The sequence below is a fragment of the Cupressus sempervirens genome, chromosome 7 (genome assembly GCF_028749045.1).
Source record: "Cupressus sempervirens isolate cs-2001-9-10 chromosome 7, ASM2874904v1, whole genome shotgun sequence".
NCBI lineage: Eukaryota > Viridiplantae > Streptophyta > Pinopsida > Cupressales > Cupressaceae > Cupressus > Cupressus sempervirens.
In genome coordinates, this window is record NC_143124.1 from 764,809,155 (window position 1) to 764,833,459 (window position 24,305).

Genomic DNA, 24,305 nt, shown 5'->3' on the forward strand with positions numbered 1-24,305 from the left:
GGTCAAGTTGATCACATATAAGTATAGATATCTAGTCTGGTTGGATAGATTTGAATCTTCTTTTTGTTGCACTTGGAATGGGGTTCTAATTCACTCTACAACTCAAGATATTCCCATTTTACTAATTGCTTTCCCCATTTTGTGCCATTACCTAGGGTTTCATTTGTTTTCCCTCATATCTTGAGATTCCACCATGGGAAATTAATGACCCTTGGTGGAATCTGAGTTAGGACAATTTTTTTTATGTTCCTTTTGGTTTTAGGTCAAAAGAATGAGGCTGGAGAGAAAAACTGGATGCCCTAGGCATGAAAGATCCATGTGCATGCTAGAAATTTGTAGCAACATCTTCCATAACTCACTACAAAGAAGGTTTAGAGGCTTAAAAATTGGTATGTGATCATGTAACATGATCCCCCTCCTATTCCAATTTCTATATTGAAGTTTTTCTCAAGGGGTAGGGTACTTCCTTTTTTAATGGAGGCCTAATTGCTTACATTCCTAGGCGAGCCTTTAAAAACTCAATTGTTGCATACTTCTCTTGAGATCCCAAGGCTTTAGTATGTTGTATAAAACTGAAAAGGATATCCAAATAAGTTATTATTGCCTTTGGGTTGTGAGGATATGTTTGTGATTTTCCATGTTCAAGGCTACAAGCCTAGTCTTGAGATTGTGAAGTAACTAGTCAATGAAAGTTGCATAGTTTGAATCTAATATTCGATTCATGTTATTTTGGACCTAAATAGACCCTTTCCATGCTTGGAATTCAACCCTTGTCATTATTTTTATTCGTGGGGTTTTGTGTCAAATAAGCCTTGTGATGCCCTTAAGAGCAACTAGTGATCAGTTATCTTTGTGATAGATTTTCCTTGTGATTGGGGATTCCTAGGAGTGGTTGGGTTTCTTAGAAGGTTATAAATTTCCTTAGGGTCATTAGGTTAAGTTTTACGCATCTAGGAGTTAAAATGTCAAAAATTACAGAAAATTGCAAAAGTTGTCAAAGCAAAATCCCAAAAACGCTGACAACTTTGCAAGAGTTTGGAAATTGGTGAAGGGCTTAACATTTGGAAATAAGTCATTTTACTATTTTCAAACCTTTTCCAGGTTGTAGAATTAGAATCAAGTGAAAAATGTAAAAATTGCACTTTTTGTGCAAAGTTGTAAAAGTTGCTCAAATTTTCAACTTATTGGAAAAAGGGTCGTGGGATCAAACTGTCTACTTTGTTAGCTCTGAGTGGCCAAGTAAACCCTATCCCAAAACTTTTCTCATCCCATTCAATTCTCAAACATTTTTAGGCATGCCGAACCGGATTGTCTCTAAGGGTCACTAAATGCCATAGAGTTGCGACCTTTGACAGGGCATATCTTGAAGCTCGTGTGATTCTTGTTCCTATAGGACCATGTTGCAGAGACCTACACTAACCTCTCTCACTTTTTTTTGATGATACTCCATTTTGATTTTGTGATGCCATCTTGAGTGATGCTAAAATTTGTAGTGGTTGCTAGTACAAAGTTGCCAACTACCAAATCTCTCTCACCTTTCATTATGGGATCAATCTGTCTACTTTGTTAGCTTTGAGTGGCTAGCTAAACCTATCCCCAACCTTGTTCCATCATGTTGAGCGCTCGAACATTCTTGGGCATGCCAAACTAGAACATCACTAAGGGTCACTAAATGCCATAGGGTTGTGATCTTCGATGGGGCATATCTCGGAGCTCATGCAAGGTATGGATGTGATTCTAGTTCCTATAGGACTATGTTGTGGAGATCTATAATAATCTCTTTCACTTTTTAGAGATCATACTCTACTTTGATTTTGCGATGCCATCTCAGGTGATGCTCAAACTTGTAGTGTTGGCCAGTACAAAGTTGCCAACTGCCAAATCTTTCTCACCTTTTGTCGTGGGATCAAACTATCTACTCCATTAGCACCGGGTGGCTAGGTAAACCCTATCCCCAACCTTGTCCCATCTTGTTGAGCACTCAAACTTTCTTAGGCATGCCAAACCGAAATGTCCCTAAGGGTCATTAAATGCCATAGGGTTGTGATCTTTGATGGGGCATATCTTGGAGCTCATGCTAGGTATGGATGCGATTCTAGTTCCTATAGGACTATGTTGTAGAGACTTAAAATAATTTCTCTTTTTTTTTAGAGATCATACTCTATTTTGATTTTGTGACGCCATCTAAGGTGATGCTGAAACTTGTAGTGTTGGCTAGTACAAAGTTTCCAACTGTCAAATCTCTCTCACCTTTCATCGTGGAAGTGAACTGTCTACTCTATTAGCTCTAGGTGGCTAGGTAAACCCTATCCCCAACCTTGTCTCATCCCTTTCAGTGCTCGAACATTCTTGGGCATGCCAAAATGGAACATCCCTAAGGGTCACTAAATGCCATAAGGCTGCAATTTTTTATAGGGCATATCTCGGAGCTCGTGTGAGGTATGGATGTGATTCTAGTTCCTATAGGACCATGTTGCGGAGATCTACAATAACCTCTCTCACTTTTTAGAGATCATTCTCTATTTTGATTTTGTGACACCATCTTGGGTGATGTTGAAACTTGTAGTGTTGGTGAGTACAAAGTTGCCAACTGCCAAATCTCTCTCACCTTTCATTGTGGGATCGAACTGTTTTCTCTATTAGCTCTGAGTGGTCGGGTAAACCCTATTCCCAACCTCATCCTATCCTATTGAGCACTCAAAAATTCTTGGGCATGCCAAACTAAAATGTCCCTAAGGGTCACTAAATGCCATAGGGCTGCGATCTTTGATAGGGAATATCTCAGAGCTTGTGCGAAGTATGGATGTGATTCCAATTCCTATAGGACCATGTTGTGGAGACTTAAAATAACCTCTCTTTCTTTTTAGAGATCATACTCTATTTTGATTTTCCAATGCCATCTCAAGTGATCCTGAAACTTGTAGAGTTGGCTAGTACAAAGTTGCCAACTGCCAAATCTCTCTCACCTTTCATTGTGGGATTGAACTGTCTACTACATTAACTTTAGGTGGCAAAGTAAACCCTATCACCAACCTTGTCTTGTCTGATTCAGCACTCAAACATTCTCGGGCATCCTGAATTAGAATGTCCCTAAGGGTCACTAAATGTTGTAGAGCTACGATCTTTGATGGAACATATCTCAGAGCTTGTTGGAGGTATGGATGCAATTCTAGTTCCAATAGGACCATGTTGTAGAGAGCTACACTAACCTCTCTTTATTTTTTGAGATCATACTCTATTTTGATTTTGTAATGCCATCTCGAGTAATGCTAGAACTTGCAGTGTTGGCTAGTACAAAGTTGTCAACTACCAAATCTCTCTCACCTTTCGTCATGGGATCGAACTCTCTACTCCATTAGCTCCAAGTGGCTAGGTAAACCTTATCCCCAACCTTGTCCCATCTTGTTGAGCACTCAAATATTCTTGGGCACACATAACTAAAACATTCCTAAGGGTCACTAAATGCCATAGGGCTATGATCTTTGACGTGGCATATCTTAGAGCTCGTGCGAGGTATGGATAAAATTCTAGTTCCTATAGGATTGTGTTGTGGAGACCTACAATAATTTCTCTCTCCTTTTGGAAATCATACTCCATTTTGATTTTGCAATGCCATCTTAGGTGATTTTGAAACTTGTAGTGTTTGCAAAGTTTCCAATTTCCAAATCTCTCTCACCTTTTTTTGTGGGATCAAATTGTCTGCTCTGTTAGCTCCAAGTGGCCTGGTAAACCCTATCTCCAATCTTGTCTCATCCTATTCAACACTTGAACATTCTTGGGCATGCCAAACTGGAACATCCCTAAGGGTCATTAAATGCCATAGAGTTGTGATCTTTGACAGGGTATATCTCAGAGCTCGAGTGAGGTATGGATGTGATTCCAATTCCTATAGGACCATCTTGCAAAGAACTACACTAACCTCTCTCGCCTTTTAGAGATCATACTCCATTTTGATTTTGTGATGCCATCTTAGGAGATGCAAAAACTTGTAGTGTTGGATAGTAAAAAGTTACCAAGTACAAAATCTCTCTCACCTTTCTTCATGGGATCTAACTCTCTACTCCACTACCTTTGGGTGGCTAGGTAAACCCTATCAAAATGAATAGTTTTAAGGTCAATGATTAGAACAATACAAATAGTGTACAATGTTCATGGATATGTGAGCTTGGATATGTGTTGTAAGATGAGTATAGACCTTATGTCTACAATTCCAATACTTTATGTAATGATTTGAGTAAGTTATAGATGTTTTAGTGAAGACTAGTTGCAGGCTAGTGATAAAGAAATATGTCAGGTATTGTTACTCTATTTTGGTTATAACTTGTTGGTGACCTAGAATTAAGGTTTCGGAGCATAAAGCATGCTAGAAGACTTGGAATAGTGCATGATTTGGGATTTGTAACTCATTTGGTTTGTGTTCTAATGATCGCTAGCATGTGGCATATAGATTACTACTTCAAAGAGCTGAGGGGATGGTGTAGTGTATAGTTTGAATTGGCGAGTGTTAATTGATAAGTAGGAATCCAATGAGTCTAGAGTTTTCTATTCATTCTCATGAGATATGGGTTCATGCAAATCGCTACTCATGCAACATGGGTCAATGAATTTGAATCAGAAACAACATAGTTGAATCTTGATAGAAATATCACAATTTGACATGTTGTGGAATATATATGTTACTTATCAATTAACAAGCTTAAGGAGATGACTAATGAATAGTTCATAAGGCACAACACATGATGAAGCTTTTACAAATGGAGTTGCAAGAAGAGTGGTTTTAACCATGGGGGAAACTTGTTAGTTAAGTGCACTTCAGTTGGAGTAGCACTAGGATGGGTGACCTCCTAAGAAGTATTTGTACTGCACCTCTCTAAGCATCAATTAAATTCAATGAGTGCTAAGTGTTCTATTCATTATCATGAAAGATTAGTTCGTGTAAACAACTACTCATGAAACATGGGTCAATGAATTTGTCTCAAATACTACATAGCTGAATTTTGATAGCAATATCACAATTTGACTTCTTGTAGAAATGTCTCCTACTTATCAATAAATAAGCTTAAGGGGAATTCTAATGAATGGTTCATAAGGCACAACACTTGTTGAAGGTTTTGCAAATTGTGTTGCAGGAAGAGTGGGTTTAACCATAGAGGAAACTTTTTAGTTAAGTGTGTTCAAACGAGAGTAGTACTGGGGTGGGTGACATCTTAGGAAGTCCATGTACCTCAACTCTATGAGAATCACCTAGATCCAATGAGTTCTAAGTGTTCTATTTACTCTCATGAGAGATGGGTTCTTGTGTCCCACTACTTGTGAAACACGGCATAATGAGATTGACTAAAAAATTAAACACTAGAATTCCATTAGTACTATCACAATTTGACTTGTGACAAAAAATCTAAGCCTAATTATCAATAACACAATTTGCTAGACCATTTGACCTATCCTAGCATATACATAGATATCTAGTCTCCATAGTGATAGATTGATTGATTTATGAGGTGCACATATACATGTGAGTGCCCATTACAATTGGTATTCTATGATGCTAGATCTAACATATGGAATTAATGAAATCTTGAGAATCCTGTTAGGCTCTACATCATAACTAAACCTTGAGAATCGAATTCTTGCTCTACATCACTATCTATCTCTGTCACGTGACAATCCTTTACTATTTTGAGGCTAGATTAATGGATTTACCCCTTTCACTGTCTGTGATGTAGATGTAACTTTTGGGAGAGGGTGTTACAATTTTAATGAATGTATATATGATGATTTTGTGTACAGGGTAAGAGTTTTGATAGAGAAAAATAACCAAAGACTGGCTAGGCAGTGAAGAACATGGGCATGGGTGACTGCCCCAAGTAGAGAAGTAAGAGTTTTCTCTGAAAAAAGGATAAGTTTAATGTTTGATATCATCTATTGGGGTGATTTTGAGTATTTTTGATCCATTTACAAGATCTAGAAAGATTGGGAGATGAGTTTTTGGGAAAGCCCTAGGGTAAAGGGCCTAGAAGTGAGGGTTTGGTGAAAGGGGATGTAGAAATGCTAGAGTGACCAAAAAAACTTTGAAATCCTTTCATTTGAGTCATATTAAAAGATTTTTTGAGGTTGTTAAGGTTCCAAAAAATAAGGGGATATGAGTTGCTTTGTAAATGGCCACTAAGTAGGCCTAGTTGTGTAACTGAGATAGCAAGATTTGAGAGATACTTTCCAAAACAACTATAATTTAAATTTTGGTATGTTTTATAAGGGGATAAATTTTATCTACAAAACTAAAGGGTTTAGGAAGGTCAATGGAAAAGTTTGGAGAAAGCTGAGAATTACTGTCTAGCAAGGGCTAGTTGAGTTAAGCCTAGAATAGGAAAAATTGGCAAAGTGTAAGAGATGAGTTGTTGAGAGGTTGCAAGAAGTTGGAACATGTTAGATGGGATTTTTTGAGATGACCCAAGGTGTTGGGGTCATTGTGTGAAGCCTAGGATGGATTTTGGTATGTTGGAGGCACCAGGGTACACTAGGTGCATAGGAAGCAATGTGGGTGTTTTGAAGACAAACTGAAGAACTGAGTTATAACCTCTTAGATATGGTTTTGGAAAGGTATTACCAAGTCAGAGACCTCCTCTTGAACCCTAGTAGAGTTATATTCCTTGGGTAGATTCCAAGAGTACAAATGAATCTTGGAGTCAAGTTGTGATTCCTAGGGGAATAGTGAGAGGCTCTGCATTAGGTGCAAGGCTTAAGATCTCTTCTAGGGACTATTTAAACACCAAAACCACCTTTACCTAGAAAGGTGGTATGATGTAGAGTCCTTGACAATGCTTCATGAAGACCTTGAGTGCCTTGACTAGCAGTAAATTTAACTTTCTTGTAAGTTTTTGTGGCCTATCTACACCTAAAGAATCAAAGGCATCATAAGTCTCAATTTCAATAACCACAATATTATAAAAAATCCATCCAGTAATATAAGAAATCTAGAGAGTAATTCTTCCTTGTATCCCCTTGACAAGGAACCTAAGAGATCACATAACTAATAAGGGTAAAAGTGGAATAAATTTTATTCTATTTTTAACACAAAATTGAAGCACATACATTTCATTTTCAATTCTTCTAACATTAAATATTTTAATATATCTCATTGATTTAATATATGAATATTCTATATTAACTCAACAACCAAGTTCTTATAGGTTCCCAAACATCACTACTAGAAACACATACATAAGTTACCATAAGTAAAAACCATCATAAATATATGAACAAGATTTCATTATAAATATTTGAATCCATTATTACAATTAGATAGTGTAAAATCACATAAGCATACGAGGGACAATCATCTTGATATACCTGTTCTTCTTTATTGCAAGTACGCATGTGTACATATACATATTACAAGGAGCGAGTAATCAATAAATATCATATTTTCATATACTTCTAACATTTTTCTCCTCCAACATGATCTCTATACAAAATGGATACATAAGTATTATATCATAGTCATGATACAAAAATATGATGTTGCAACATCTAGTCACACACCAAAAAAGATGCAAAATTGGAATGTGTGAAGAAAGATCATCCAAGGCTCTTAAAAAACTTTGGAAAAATACTCAATGGATAAAAGACTTTCCACCCAACCATGGAACCTTACTGCCCTGCTCCCCTAAGCTAGGAGATAACACAAGGTCCCACACCAAGTTCAAACATAAGGAAGGGGATAAAATAGCTATTTTAACACTGATAAAGTTTATTGATGATCAATATCATATCAAAAGTTCAAACTGATTAGGTGTTGAATTAAGCTTGATAAAAAAATGACAGAGAAGGAAAACTTTAAACATGAACAATATCATAAATCATATGATGATGACATATTGGAAATGATAAAATTATGCTTAAACAGTGATAAAGTTTATTGTTAATCAATATTCTATCAAAGTTTCAAACTAGTTAGGTATTGAATTTAATGTCATACGTGAACATATCTAATTTAATGTCATACATGAAAAAACATATAATATAAAATGATAACCAATAATGTCATGTACATTAACAAACACATAATATATTATGATAACAAATAATGTTGTAAATGAATAGACATATCATATATTAACCAATAAATGATTTCATCCATCAAATAAATGTCATACATCAAATATAAAATTTCATATATACATCAAATGTTTATCGAATATGTCCATTGACATAAAATCCAACATATATGTCCACTGATGCCTATACATGTACATGTCTATCAACTATATCTTCTCCTTCCCACAATGGGAAGGAAACAAATCTCTAGAGGCCTTCGGTCATCATGTAGAGGGAGACAGTGGGGATGATGGGGTCCTCCTGACACACTCACTTGTCCTCTTGTTGAGGCTCTTCTCTAAATCGATATGATACAAACAAAGTAGAAATGAATGAATAATTATTATACATTGAAATCAAATCTATGTACACACGAAATTAATTATTTTCTTATTGCCATCATATGGTCACTCTACAAGTCCACCTCGAATGCTCATGGACCATCAGGTGTGACAAGACCTACAACAATTGAATCAATATAATCACTTATAAATAACATTAGAAATTTTGATACTAACTATTATAAAAAACAAATAAACCAAGAAAATTCTTTCATACCTCAATCAATGGCTATGAACTAGCCATAGTTGTAGCAACTCCATGATCGACAGACTCTCAGAGATGACGATGAGTGTCTGATGTCATGAGCTACATGTCATACAATACACGTTACATGTAACATGAAACATGAATCAAATATAATCAAATGAATTAAATTAACATGAAACAAATGTACCTCTATGAAGCTTGTATGATGTCTATGCTCCGAGTCTATAGTAAATTTCCATTGCCCTATAGAGAACTGATGCACAAGCATAATTTTTTTGTCAATCCTTAATATGATTACTTAATAAATATATGTCTTAATTTAAATGATTAAATCGATACATACCTCTAGACTCGTGGATGGGGCAAAAAATGGGGCTAGGGGATCACTACTAGGCCCGCTAACACTTTGACCCTAAATTTTGAACAATGTCAATAGATGCTAATTAATTAATCATTCACTATACATATGAAATGTGATCAAATTAGTAAATTATAATTGTAATTTACCTGTGTGTCAATGCCAAATGTGTCATTTAGGAATTGATCAGTGACGAGCTCATCATCCGCACCATCTCCAGCCTGAGTGCCAAATGTGCATAAGGATCTACATGATGTGCACATGTGACCAAGGAACACTGAAGGCTCGCCCTCAACTAATGGACTCATGCAATGGATGAGGCTCTATGTCAAAGCATTAATGGTCCCTAGAGCACTAGCCTCTACATGTTCCTTCACAACTAAAGGAATAGTCACATGCTCAGCTTGTGGCTTAACCACAGGTGCCCTTACTATATTAGGGTCACAACGTGCCCCCAGCCTCTCAAATGATGGCCCTCCACCTCTACTCGGGGAGTCTAATATATAAAAATAATTGGAAATCTCCCCAAAGACAAACTCACAATACAATTTCTTTAAAATATATATTTCTTCAAAAACCATCCACCATATATCCCAAAATTTATTTCTAATGGCATCGTGTATGCACCAATGGATGGGGAACCGTTTAGTACCCTCTCTAACAATATTTTGTTCACTAAGATTTCTAAATAATGCACATATTCTACCTTTTGGTATTTTGTTTTTAAACATCTTGATATGAAAATTTATTTGCATAAAATCATTTTTGTTCATCCCTCTTAACCTACAAAACATCTAACTAACCACTAACTGAAGCTATCTGGGTCTTAATGGATTCGAGAGACGATGCCAATTAAACCCTCATTGGATTGGTTTGTCCAAACTCTTTCAACTGACCAATGAGTCCTTCTAATTTTGTTTTGCCTCTTTCTATTTCATTTATTATATTTTCTTGTGTACCAGGCAAAGGTCTTGCAATTGGTTCAGCTTGCAAAATTTGTTTTTCTTCTTGGGGAGGGTTTTGGTTTTGATCTTCTTGAGGTTTTTGAGCTTCTTGGGGATTTGTCAGTTGATTATTGACATTTTGTGATAAAAGATCAATTGAAATCTAAATAAATAAACAAATCTCAAGAAAAATTGTAAAAACCTTACAAAAAAATATAAAAAACCTACAAACCAACATTAAAAAATATCAAACAATGCAAAATTAAATTTAGATCACATACAGTATGCTCATGATCTCATATTTTTCTGGAAAGGAGGTATATTGAGTGGTGAAAACTTTGATTTTCTCCAATTCCCATACGCACTGCTATGAGGAGAGGGCAAAATAAATAGTTAAAATTAATGGGATGTGGGCATGTAGCCCATTTATAAGATTTTTCTTTTTTAAAAGCGTGTACGTACTATAGTGCCATAGCACGTATGTGCTATGGCACTACAGTGCATACACACTATAGTGTGTACCCACAACTTGGTGCACATACCCCATTATAGAATTCCTCATACTTTTCAATGTTGCTAATTGTTGTGGGATAAAACCTATCAAATAATTTTGTGAAATATCCAAAACATGGAGACTTGATAGATTGCTTAATTGATGTGGAATGTTTCCTTCAAACTTGTGAGACCTCAAAATTAGTATCATCAATTCAGAGAACTAACCCAACCAAGATGGTATGTTCCTAGAAAAATGATTGTTGGCCAAATCTAAAATTTGCAAGCTACAACAGTTCTTAAGGATTGATGGAAAGTTCCCCTTTAACATATTGTCCTTGAGGTGAAGTGAACTGAGTCTACTTAGCATTCCCATATGATATGGTATCTCTTCGATTAATCTAGTACTTGCTAAGTTTAATCTTGTTAAACTAGAACAATTAATTATGCTTGATGGTATTTTACCAAAAAATTTATTGTTTGAGACATCTAAAACCTCCACATGTTGTAGAAGACCAATTGAAGAAGGTATATCACCAAGTAAATCATTTTTTGAAAGTGACAAAAACTCAATGAATGGTAGAAGATTTCTAATATTCATTGGAATAAATCCTATGAATCTATTATGAGACAAATCTAACAACACAATGATTGATGTTAACACTAAATAAAAAGGAAGATGACCTTGTAACATATTACTGTGTAAATCAACTCTTTGAAAACCTTTTGCAATCAAGCTTGAGGGAACATTTCCTTGCAAGTTATTATATGACAAGTTAAGATATTCCAAAGGACACACCCCTAACCAATCTAGAATATTTCCATATAGACTATTATTGGAGAGATCCAAATGGTTCAATCTATATTGTGTGGAAATGAATGGTGGAATTATGCCCTTGATATTACATGAGGCTAACTTTAACAAACCAAGGTAAATTGTGGGTATCCAATCTGGTTCAATTGTGATAGCCATTGCAGTGTAGGATAGATCAATTTTATCAAGGCTAGTCATTTTGTTAAAAAAACCTAATAGAAATGTTTCCTTGAAGATTGTTTGAAGATAGGGCAATGATCACAAGACTGGGAAGACTTTCAATTGAAATGGGAATGCTACCATTTAGTTGATTGGATGAAAGATCTAGATAATCCAAGGAGGAAAGACTTCCCAACTTATAAGGTATATTTCCACTTAGAACATTGGAGGATAGGTCTAATTCTACCAAAGAGGAAAGATTACCTAACTCAGATGGTATATTTTCACCCAACATATTTCCAGTGAGGTATGAAATAGTCAAAGATGTAATTTGACCAAGTGGTGGTGGAATCTCTCCATTTAATGAGCTGTCATAAAAGACAAAATATTGCAGGGCTGAGAGATTTCCAATGGAACAAGGGATAGGACCATCCATATCTTCCATATTTGTCAATTCAAGATAGATGAGAGAGCTGATATTTCCAATAGAAGGTGGCGTACTTCCTTTTATATTAGACCCTGAAAGAATAAGGACATTGAGCTAAGACCATTCCCCACATAATATTTGACTTAGATTTCCACTAATTAAGTTTTCTCCCCCTAATATAAGCTCTTTTAGAGAAGGCAGGTGAGAGAGAATCAAGGGAAATGAACCACTTAATAATGGACTTTTAGAAAACCAAAGCGAAACCAAAGTAGTCATATTTCCTAACCACAATGGTATTGGTCCATCAAAATTGTTGTGACCCAAGTGGAGATGGGTAAGGAATGATAGGTTTTGGATAGCACCAGGAATGTTCCCTAAAAGCTCTCAGTCTGAAAGGTGGAGCAGTTGGAGATTAGACAGATGAGAAAGGGGTGCTTCCAATTGCTTCCCTATCATATTCAACACTACTCCACTAAGGGATGTATATTTCAATTTCTGCAACTTTTTTGTCCACACTAAACTGACACTCCATACTTCCTTACCAGTAACATACAAATGTCCAAAATCATACACTTGTACAATAGATAGGTCCAACACTTCCAACTGAGAGAGGTTCCCCAATTGGTATGGAATTGTACCATTGAACCCAGCACTGGACAAGTTGAGATACTCTAAACTGTGCAAGGAAGCAAAATCCTCTAATATTTCACCTTCAAACCAATTGAAGCTCAAATCCAGATGTCTCAATTCTTGCAGGGAAAATAAACCTACATGTTAAACCAAAACCTTTTTTACTCAAATTAAAGTAAGGGAAAGCAGCTTAAATCAGAAAATATGAAAGATTGTTTTGTTAAACATACCTTTAGGTAGAACACCACTCAAACAATTGAAGCTTAGATCTACATGCTCCAACTATTTTAAATTGAACAAATCTCTAGCAAGTCTTCCATTAAATGGCCCACCCTAGCTAGCTAGCTAGTGTCATGTGTCGTGTGTGGACATCATTCAACAAACTCTTGGCCTTCGATAAATTAGTTGTACAACATCTAGTTTATATCTATTTGTGCTTTCTTAAACTTCAAAATTTCTTATGTAGCTATCATTTTCCAAATTTTTGGAAGTCCTATCATCACCTTTGCATTTTGAATATAGGTATTCATTGTATTCTTCAAATATCTAGAATCATCACTTACTCGCATGAATTATTTAGCTATCCAAGGGAGAAAAAAATAGCATTTGGTAACCTTCTATGGTATATTATGACATCCTACTATTCTTCTACACCTTAGCCTAAGCATCATCCTTGTTTTTTGTATTAAAGATCATTTTATATTTTTTTAAAATTTTCTTCCTTTGTTGTTTTGTATTCTTGTTAACTTAGTATCCTTTGGAATTGTGGAGCTAAACAACTTTTCCTTACCGTTCACACTAGGTTACTTCTCTTTTGCACTAGGAATTAATTCCTTACAAAATAATTTATTCTCTTTTTATTCTTTTAGTCCAAGAAAAGTGAAGAATAAGTGCACACACTTTTTTCTCCTCATTTTGAAATTACTGCTAATGGAGATCAAAAGAGCAAAAAAGGTTTCAATTGATTTGTCATCACAAAGGGTCAAACTCCAGTTCTTGTCTCCTCAAATTGTAGGTTTTTTTCTCCTCCTAATTACTTTAATGATTGACTTTCTTCTCTTCTCATTTATTTTTGAAGTATTTGTTTTAACATTAAAACAATTTATATTTTTGTTTAATGTTGGTGTATCTTGTATGTTGACTTAGCATATTATACCAAATTCTTAACCAATGATCTTTTTACATCATTTTTCAATGCATAACCTAATGCCTTCATGTCATTAGTATGGTACCAAAATGATAGATCTACATATATTAATTCATTTGTAGTATTAACTTGTCTATCTACTTGAAACACCACTTATGATCAAGCTTTATTTTGATACAATTATAAAAGGCTTTCCCATACCTAGAAACCACTATTCATCAAAAAGATACAAAATTAGATGTAAATTATATAATATAAAGATAAAAATAATTCATAATGATATTTATAATATTATTGAAATCAAAATCACATGAATGTAAATTATATTAATAACTACAAAATTGACTTATAATACTATTTATGATTTTATAGATTTTAACTAATAGATCAAACCGAATATCCCTCAAATAAATATTATTTAATTGTAGAGGTGCAGATTTAAAGAGAATAAAAAACAAGGTTGATCTATATTATTATATTCAATATCATGGCTACATATTGCATTGCCTGGTATCTACACACCATCTCTTAATGGTATTTGCAACTAATTTCATGAACTATATACGCCTTGACACATTATACGTAGGAGTGCAATCAATGAAGATAGGGATTATTTCCTTCCTCTCATGTTATTATTTTAGGTGGTTTTGAAACAGTGCGGAAATAATGAGAGATGATAAGAAAATGAATGAAGCGGGACAAATCAAATGAATGATTAGAAACGACAATTTGTATTATCTTTTCAATACGGATAGGAGGTCATGAATTTCCATCGAAACATGTGAATCCATCGTGACTAGGAGGGAGTAAAAGACACGACGTCAAACTGCGTTTGGAAATCTAGAAATAGAAATAATTGTGAAAAGTCTTCCATATTATATTCATTGCAACTACACCTTTCAAAGAACGAAGAGAAGTATTTCATGGACAATAACATGCGGTGTAGATGACTTAATTGAATCACGACAGTAAAGAGTTTGTCTTATTTTTTTTAAAAAAATATTTATACTTAAGGTAGGGAACATTGTTATTTTAGGAAGCACTTTTTGAATCTATTGTAAATTTTCAGATTTATAAAAAGTTTTAGATTTGATTAAGCTTAAATTAAGTTGCAATGTCTTAAAGTTTTCATTTGATACATTAAGGATAAAATTAGATAAACATGTTTTTCTAATACAAATGTGTTAAAGTTTGTCTTCTTGTATCATGTATCTATAACATGATATGGTATAATATAATGGTCTATTAATATCCTAGGCATATTGATATAATTGGAAGACTAACTATGCCATAGTCTCAATGGTGCAACTAAAACAAGTAATGAGTCACTCCTCAAGTATTCCAAAAGGAAGAAAAATAAAATGGAACAACCCCTCTGGATTTAGACTTGGGATGAAAGTACACTAAACTCATATTGCTAAAAACAAAGTGTGTAGCTAAAAAATTGGATTGTGTTCTCATACTTGCTTAGGATTTGGGTTTAAAGTAAATTGACCCACCCCTAGAAGTTGAGCTCTAAGTCACATTGTCTCAAAATTTTGGCTTTGTGCTACAATATGCAATATACAAATCAAGCATGAAATTCTAATCCTTTCTTAACAACACTTCTTATGGTTCAAGTTTTAATTCTAACTTGAAAATTAAGCCAAATGGGGAAGATAAATAATCTAAGACTATCAAGTTAACACCTCAATAGTTAGATTTAATTTGGCCTCTTGCCAAATTAAAAATGGACTACACCAAATGTAGGATTTGGACTTTGTGATTAATATTTTAGGCTTCAAGGTTTGGATTTCAGCTCTACAACAATAAAATTTGAAGATAAGTTTGGCCAACATGTATATAATTCAAAATTTATATTTTAATATGTGCAACTTGCCTTTTAGACTATTATAGATTTTTCTATAGTAAATTATTTAAAAAAATTTGATAGGGCATAATTCTATCATTTTGTGTGTTGTTATAAAATGGTTTAGAATAAGTACATAGGCACTCATACCTCTATATAGACCAAGACTATTTTCGCAAATGCCTCAAAAGTTAGTCAAATCCCCTTCCAAATAGAATTACTTTTCCTAAGAACATTTCATGGGGAATATTTAAAACTATCATAAGGAAATAATTGAAGAAGGCAATAGAACACTACCAAATATCAAATTAATATATAGAAGGCTTATAAATCCCTAACGTAACATTGGGTTAAGTGCAAGAAAATGGAGAAGAATTAGTTGCTAGCCTTAAGATTTTAAAAAGGTATGTGTGTGGTATGTAAAACATAAAATATGTATTTTTTGTGTGTGCACATATTAAATAATTGAACTTTCTTTTAATGATAACACCCCTAAGACCTAGATTTCAAAGATTGGATCTTGAACATCTCTTGTGGCCCCTCAATTCATGTTGTTAAAATAAAACAACTTAAATTTAATCTTCAACCTCATTAAATTTACATGCTTTGCAATATTTTTTACAAAACCAATACCTAAACACTAAATGAAGATCTCCTAATCTTTCTAGCCATAAAATTATTTATATTCCAAATAAGTTAAGATATTTTATTCTATTTCTTTGAACATTCTCTTTATATTCCTTAATATATATTGTATATTATATGCTAAGAAATGCTAAAAGGAGTAGTATTAAAATGTAAAGTCTACCAAGATAACTAGCAGGGTGAATCACTTATACTATTTGTTGAAGTTAATGAAAGATCAACCTCACAAGTCCCAAGAATCACTTGCATGGAAACACTTATCATAGAACTAGAGAAGCAAAATCTATGGATTGTGGAATTTCTAGATCCATAGATGAGACATTCTTAATGAGAAAAAATATAAATTGATATTATCAAAAGTGAATGAATGAGTACAATGAGATCAATCCTTATAAAGGAGATCAAAGTTCCCTAAATTGTAAAACCTAGGTTGCATGATAGCAATTAATAAAATAAATAATTATTATATGCCCAAAGTTTAGCTTAAGTAAACTAGAGATAATAAGTGACTTAATAATTAAATCAATATGATTTTATTAACAAGAAAATACTTTATTACTCTACCACCCCCCACCCTTAATATAAACTTTGGGAGTAGCTACAAACCTAGAAACTACTACTGAAAGAAAATTTGGGTTCCAACAATAAGGCCTGGTGAGGTACCCAAAAACAACCAAATCTCTCAAAAGAGGAGAAATAGAGAAAACCACATGGGAAAAACCGTACTCCAAAAAGAGATGGAAATAATATTGAAAGAACTAGTGAATGACTAACGAAGCCTCAAAACTAGACAATGTCCTAGAAGATAGGATCAAAAGATGATCATGAAGAACACCACAGAAGCATGAAGCTACAAACACTACCAAATTGTTGATCTAAGGAACCTCCACTGTATAGAACATGACTAGGTAGAGAAGACTAAGTCTGAAGAGCTCTTCAATCAAAGATTGAAGGTATCTTTATGGCCTCCAAAGACAAGAATGAAAGAATGTTTATATGGTAAATGATAAATCTCACTGAAATGCATAGGTATCTAGCCACTAGAATTGCCTACTACATAGGATCAAATATTGAATACGTAGCTCACTCAATTGAACCAAGAAACCAATAGAACCAACATTACCGCCATATAATGCTGAGAGGTAAACATTGAAACTGAAGGCACTATCTCTTGTAGAAAGAAGAACTAGGAACATTGAGAGTGCAAAAGAAGTACAAACACCTATAATGGCATGTGTCACCTACACAACATGAGGCTAATGTCATGGAAGGAACACTTACTTGATAGAGGAAGATGGTAAATTTGGCCAACGTGAAACCCCCCAAGGAACTTTATAATGTAGTTTGAGTACAACAAAACATAAAGATGTGCAAGATCTTGAAACCCAATAGAGTGGCACTTTATCTCAGTGTGTTTGCAAAAATACTACAAAAGAATGTCAACAAAGATCAAAAGAGACATAAGGTTGATACAAGAGATAATAAAACCCATGAAAAATCATTTGAAGCAACAAAGTCAATTTTCAGAAGTGAAACAACCAAGATATCCACCAAAATGTAAAAAATTAAAAATGAATGTGATGTGCCTAGAGTAGAATCTAGAAAATAGAATGTCTTAAGATATGTCTCTCGGAGTGCAAAATAAAACCTCTAACTTTGACTGCATACATTGGATATAAAATAGTATCAAAAGTCCAAACAAACTGCACCATCATGATAGGCTTAGAATTATCTTTCTAGTGATATCTTATTGTGAAAAATAGAGAACAGATGAACAATTTATAGCCAAAAAACTATAGGTAATTTAAAAAGGAGTTGGAAGGGAAAAATAAAAAGTCACTATGTAGGTATTTGTGCTAGATGCATCGAAAATCATGTTCATTAGTTCTAGATATTACCTCAAGATCCTTGCCAAACTACATTTGTTTCTATGCCAAAGTGTCTAGATTTGTGTGCCAAAATTCTTGGTTCCTATGCCAAAAATTCTCTATTTACATGCCAAAAAACCTAAGTTTGTGTGCCAAAGAATATTGATTTTCCATGTAAAAAATCTTGATTTCCATGTCAAAAAATCTTAATTCCTGAGAAAAAATCTCAATTTCTATACTAAAAACCTCAATTTTTAGCCAAAAATCTAGATTTTCATGCTGAAAATCACAAAGTTATCTCCTTGGGAAATGTGCCTAATTAGGAGTAATATGTTTTTTCCTTGAATTCAAATTGAATCCAAATTGGACAATTTTTATATGAAAATAAGGGTTTTTGGGCACTTTGAGCTCAACGATGAGGTTCATTTAGGATCAAAGTGTACCATAAAAAGGTAACCCCCTAGATCCAATACAAAAAAAAAAATCTGATAAATGAAATCCTCTAAAAGAGAAAGCATAGATTTGAAAGCCAAGCCAAACCTCTCATAAATAGAGAAGGGGCATGAAGATCTGGAGCTCTGATACCATGTTGATGTTGATGAAAGATCAACCCATAGCTCTCAAGAACCACTTGCATGCAAATACCTATCATAGAAAGAGAGAAGAAAAATCTATGGATGCTATAATTTCTTGATCCATAGATGAAACATTCATGATGAGCAAAAAGATAAATTCTTATTATCAAAAGTAAATGAATGAATACAAAGAGATCAATCCTTATAAAGGAGATGAAAAACGTAAAAGTTAGAACGTAGGTTTCATGATAACAATTAATAATAATAATAAATTGTTATATGCCCAAAGTTTAGCTTAAGTAAACTAGAGATAACAAGCTACTTAATAATTCAATCAATAAGATTTAATTAATAAGAAAATACTTTATTCCTCAAACACTCTTAAAACAACTTCCAATATCTTTATTAAATCTAAAATATGTAAATAGTAGATGCAATAACCACAAAAAGATAACCATGCATAATAACACTAGATATGTTAACTGGTTATTTACCCTTGATCAGAGAGAAAACCCCAGTGGGGATGGTACCCAAAGAATGGTGTACTAATATGAAATTCCCTTATTAGAGGATAAACCTAGTTAGGAGTCAATGAAATTCAATCAATACATATGAGTCCCTATTAGGAGACTTTGAAACCCTATTAAGACATTTGAACCTTGTTAAGGGTTGAAAGGAGGACAACTGAACCCGTTGTTCAAAAAGTCTCAATACTGTTCAATCTAAATAATACAATGTGAAATAACATCTATCCAACCAGCAACTTTTATTTCCAAATACATTTTCTTGTAATATCACCATGTCTCAATCATGCTAAACTCTACTTCAATCTTCACAAGTTCACATATGAATCTCGCATAATACATTTTATAAAGATATGACTACATACCATACATTACATCTAAGGAAAATGTCTTTCTTTTGTACCAAGTCCTAAACAAGTTATTGGGTCAGCCTTGAGACTTTACCAATTTACAATAATAAAATAGGACCATCTTAAGATATTACAATACATGTTACATTACAATAGTATACTTTATCCAAGATTACAAACAAATTGTTGGCTCACAGTCTTCATAAATTTTTATTTGATGATCTTCAAATTATGCCCTTTGAACCAAGAAATATCTAACATGTTTTCAACCATTTTCTTAGTCCTCTTAAGCTAGTTCCATCCATGTGAGGAGATATAATCAAGACAACAGTAACCATTTTCAAAAATAATGTCTAAAAGATGCCTTCACTCAAATCTTCATAATTCTATCTAGTCTACATATTTTCATATGCACTCTTAGTTGTAGTGTCCAAACATGATGCAAAACATAACCTCAAGTGTGAATAAGTTGATCTTCAATCCTTGAACCATTCCTAATGCTTCTACCTTTGTGACTTTTTTAGTCTTCACAAAATAACTAGTATGTTGATATTAATGACAAACATAGTCATGAATGCAACACATAATCTTTGAATCATGTCTCTAGCAATGCCAATATACTCCAACATAGTAATATCATTGGCATTCATGCTAACAAATAGATCATTCTCTAATTTTAAGTAGTTGTTTTCTTAATATGAATTGAAATAAAACCCTCCTTTAGACAAATTTGATTAGCAAAACCCAAAAAGGATGAACGGGTCATAATGTAAGAACTAGGAAAAGGTGGATTTGGATATCCCTATATGGATAGAATGTGATTGTGATATAAAAATGTATGAAATATATTTATGCTATGATAAATTAAATGATACTAACAAGACATGATATTATATCTTATCTATAAAAGTAAATACCAAAGAAAGGTGGAAATAAAGAACTCACCTTAAGGGTAGAAGAAGAAGAATGGACTTCATATCTAGATTTGGTTGTCAAAAAACTAACAAAAAATAGAAACTATTTTGGATTTAGAACTCTAAGACATGTAAGTCCCAAATGTAAGAAAATTAGATTTCCAAGGAAATGATGACCAAATTTGACCTTGTCCAAGAAAAACCTTGTTCTAGAGGCATAAAAATTGATGAACTCTATAGAAATCCAATCATTGGTTCTAAAACTCTAACTATATGGATCCATATATGTGAGATATATTCTAACACACAATAAAAACATAAAATTATTTGTGATGAAGCTATTTAATTGATCAAGACCTTGCTAGGAACTAGACTTGAAATCAAATAAAATGTGCATGTAAATAAGATAAATTTAAGTATTCATCTTGCATGAGAAACCCTTGCAAATGGATTTTAGGATTTGATTAACCCATGAAGATGCTTTTATTCTAACTTGAGATGTAATTGAGAGTCAGGTATCTCCTCCCAAATACATGGATCTACACTTGCTTAATCATATATCTAGAATGGATTTATGGTTGATCACTTCAATGCAGAAGAAGAGATAATAATAGATGTGTATATTCTTTCTTACTTGTGAACTTATTTTCTTGGTCACCATGGGAAATATAAAATTCCATCAATGAGAGTATATTTCCTTTTCTTGAATAGATCTTAAACAATGGGAGACTTGGAGTGCTTGAGATGGGTGATTTCCTTCAGATCTTGAATCCAAATGCTCACTTAGTTTGATTGTATTTTCTCTTCAAAACACCAATAATTTCTTGATAAAAATGGATTACTCATAACTTTTAAATCAATTCCACAATAGATGGATATCAAAATGAGAGGATTTGATCATCTTTTTTACGAATTTCATGATTCAATATTGTCAGTGCAACTATAAGTAAGATTCTAAAATGAAACATGCTCACACTAGGCTCAAAGATTGCTTAAAATCAATCCCAAAGTATTTGGATGACTTTTATTGGCCTAGTCAACATAGGGTTAATTACAAAGAAAATTGAGGAAAGTGTGAAAAGCTCTAGAAGAGAAAATGAAAAATGCTTAAAATCAAGAATAAATACACTTGCATTTTTAAATCACTAAAATGAGGTCTAATGTGTCCTATATCCTCCAATTGAATAGGTTCTAACTTTTTAGGATGGAACATTTAGCTCCCACTTTAGCAAGAGTACAAGATGAGGTCATGCTCATGGTGAAGTAGATCAAATGCATAATATGATATCATCAATGTCAATGAGACAAGTAAACAACATGCCCTAAGTAATTTAATTCCTCATTAAATCCAACAAAAAGATAAGAGAGACATCTCCCAAAAGAGAGAGGGAGAGAAATAAAATAATTATCACCTACCCCAGTAAGACTATTTCTTACTATGTACCAAACAAACAAGGTGCCACAAAAGATGGAATTCAAATTAGAACTTGTGTAATGCTTGTTCAATCTACCAAGGATCTATCCTTAAGGAAAGTGTATACAATAAGGGATCTAGCAAAGAAATGACCTATCCTAAGGGAAGATAAGATTTATAACAGGGTTGACAAGGAGAAGAGGAGATCTCTCCTTAAGTAAAGAATAATTTTTAAGTGGTCCAAAATTACAATCTATTCTAATGAAAGGTACGGTTCCTTAGGGATTGAAAATAAAAGTGTGATCTATCCTTACTAAATGTGTATCTATTAAGGTGTCTAAAAGACATCTAGTCATAGGACCAAATAGAAAGTGATAATGTATGTGTGCAAAATGTGAATGGATTATATTTCCCCATATTAAATCTATTAGGGTAAAAGCACAAGTCTGTGTCACCTTTTATGATACCAAAACCTATTTCGATCAAATTTCATTTCTCTATCAAAACTCTTTTTTTTTCAAAAACTAAAAATACCCTTTTATAGATCTGAGATTCAATGTCATCATTATATAAATTTTTGAGTGTCTTGATTAGTTATAATATGTTTTAATCTCAAAATATTATAAGTCAATATTTAAACATTTCAGAAGATGCTCCCTCGAAAAAGAAAAAACATAGTAAATCATATCAAAAAAATTAAAAAATTATATTTATCTCTAGAGGAGACAATCCTCCTCATGAATATGTAATGTTTTTCCAAGAAGGTATAGATATGATAGAGAAAATTTATTGGGAGGAAAAAGCTATTGGATTCTAATAAGGTCGAACTTGAGTACTTATAAGAAAGAAAATATACATCAAAAATATATATTTTTTTTTTGTTCACTAGCTATACATGTCAGCTATAAGATATTTTCAAATCAAAACAAAAAAAGATGATTTGCATATACTTGTTTGATGGGAACTACACCCTATATTTCTTATAGTTAAAATAGGGACTTCAAACTAAAATAAAATGAATAAATTCTTACTCAAAAAAATTATAAAACTTATAGGCATAAATTTCATCCAATTCTACACATTTCATCATTTTACATCATCTTCATATTTTAAACACAAATACCATTTTTTTTGTCATTAATGTTGAACTGCCACATTCTGATATCATGTTTCTTTATAAAAGGTGACATAGGTTTGTGCTTTTACCCATTACAAATGCTTTAACTAGAGAAATTAATTTAACAAAACATACATTCATCCATGGGAATTATTTCCAATGTTAAATACCCCCAAGAAAGGACAAATCAAGGTAAATGGGCACATAGAAAAATGGAGTGTGAAAGGGATGAACCAACTCATGGGTTAGTGTGATCACATGTTAATATATATAGTATTATGTCAAAAGAAAATATCACCATCTCCCAAATGCAATGGAACTACAGTTACAATGGAGGAAATGCATGTAAGATTTACAAAGAAGAGTCTTTCTGGGTATGCATCATGCAGACCAAAAAGAATAGGTAGCTAAAGTATTTAATTATCGTAAGAAAATTACAGAAAAGAAAATTTACGAATTGTGGCACATGCACAACATAACATGTAACAACATATAGATGAAAAGAGATACAAAAATAAGAGTTTGCATGACATTTTCAATTCCTTTAAATAAATATAAATAAAATAAACAACATCTGGCACATCACAATGGAATCACACAAGAATAGGAAAACATATGGAATCCACTACATGAGAGTATCTAGTCAAGCATATCACTTGTCCCCCTAGTTAAGTCCATAGTGTTTAGAAAGGTAGGAAACTTGCAAGAGAAGCAACATCAAGCACCATAGATTGAACAATAGCTAGTTCCAAATAAAGACGCTACTATGAAGATATGTCACTTTCTTATAACAAGGACTATTAGATTATTGTTTTGAAATAATAAATGGTAAATCATGCTAAATATTAATAGTCTCGTACATGTCATTTGTAAGGCCTCGCCCCAACCCTTCATAGCCTTAGTTGTTACATTATTATTTTGATACTTATGACTCGATATGTTGAGACACAATCGGATACACTGAACATATCATATTATATTATTTCATGTCGTGTGATGTTTACTTTCAAATATTTGAGTTCGTCATTTAATGCTTTATGAACATGTATGTTGATGAAATAAGTAAATGTAGGATTAACACTATGATTAAGAGATTTTAATGGTTAAGAATATGAGTAGGATGAGAGAAACCCTAATTGATTTATAGATGGATGTTTTAATTTGTGTGATTCCCTAATATGTATATACATATGTGCATGTGATTTTATGGGACTACTGATGTGTGCAATGAGTGTGCAGGATATTTTAGCTGAGAAACCCGACGGAGGAACAGAATCGATCCCTATGTGCCATTTGTGGAAACCTTGTTGTTCATAACTTAATTCTATTGTGAGATGTATGAATGTATCTTTCTGTGTTCCGTAAATGTTAATGTTCTTAACTGTGTTCTTATAGTGTCGCTTGACACTCGTGAATTTGCATATGCATTCCA

General features: G+C 33.3%; 1 pseudogene; it reads right to left on the reverse strand.

Moving 5' to 3' along the window:
- Positions 1–24,305, reverse strand: part of LOC149549541 (uncharacterized) — an 84,214-nt pseudogene that overhangs the window by 22,228 nt on the left and 37,681 nt on the right.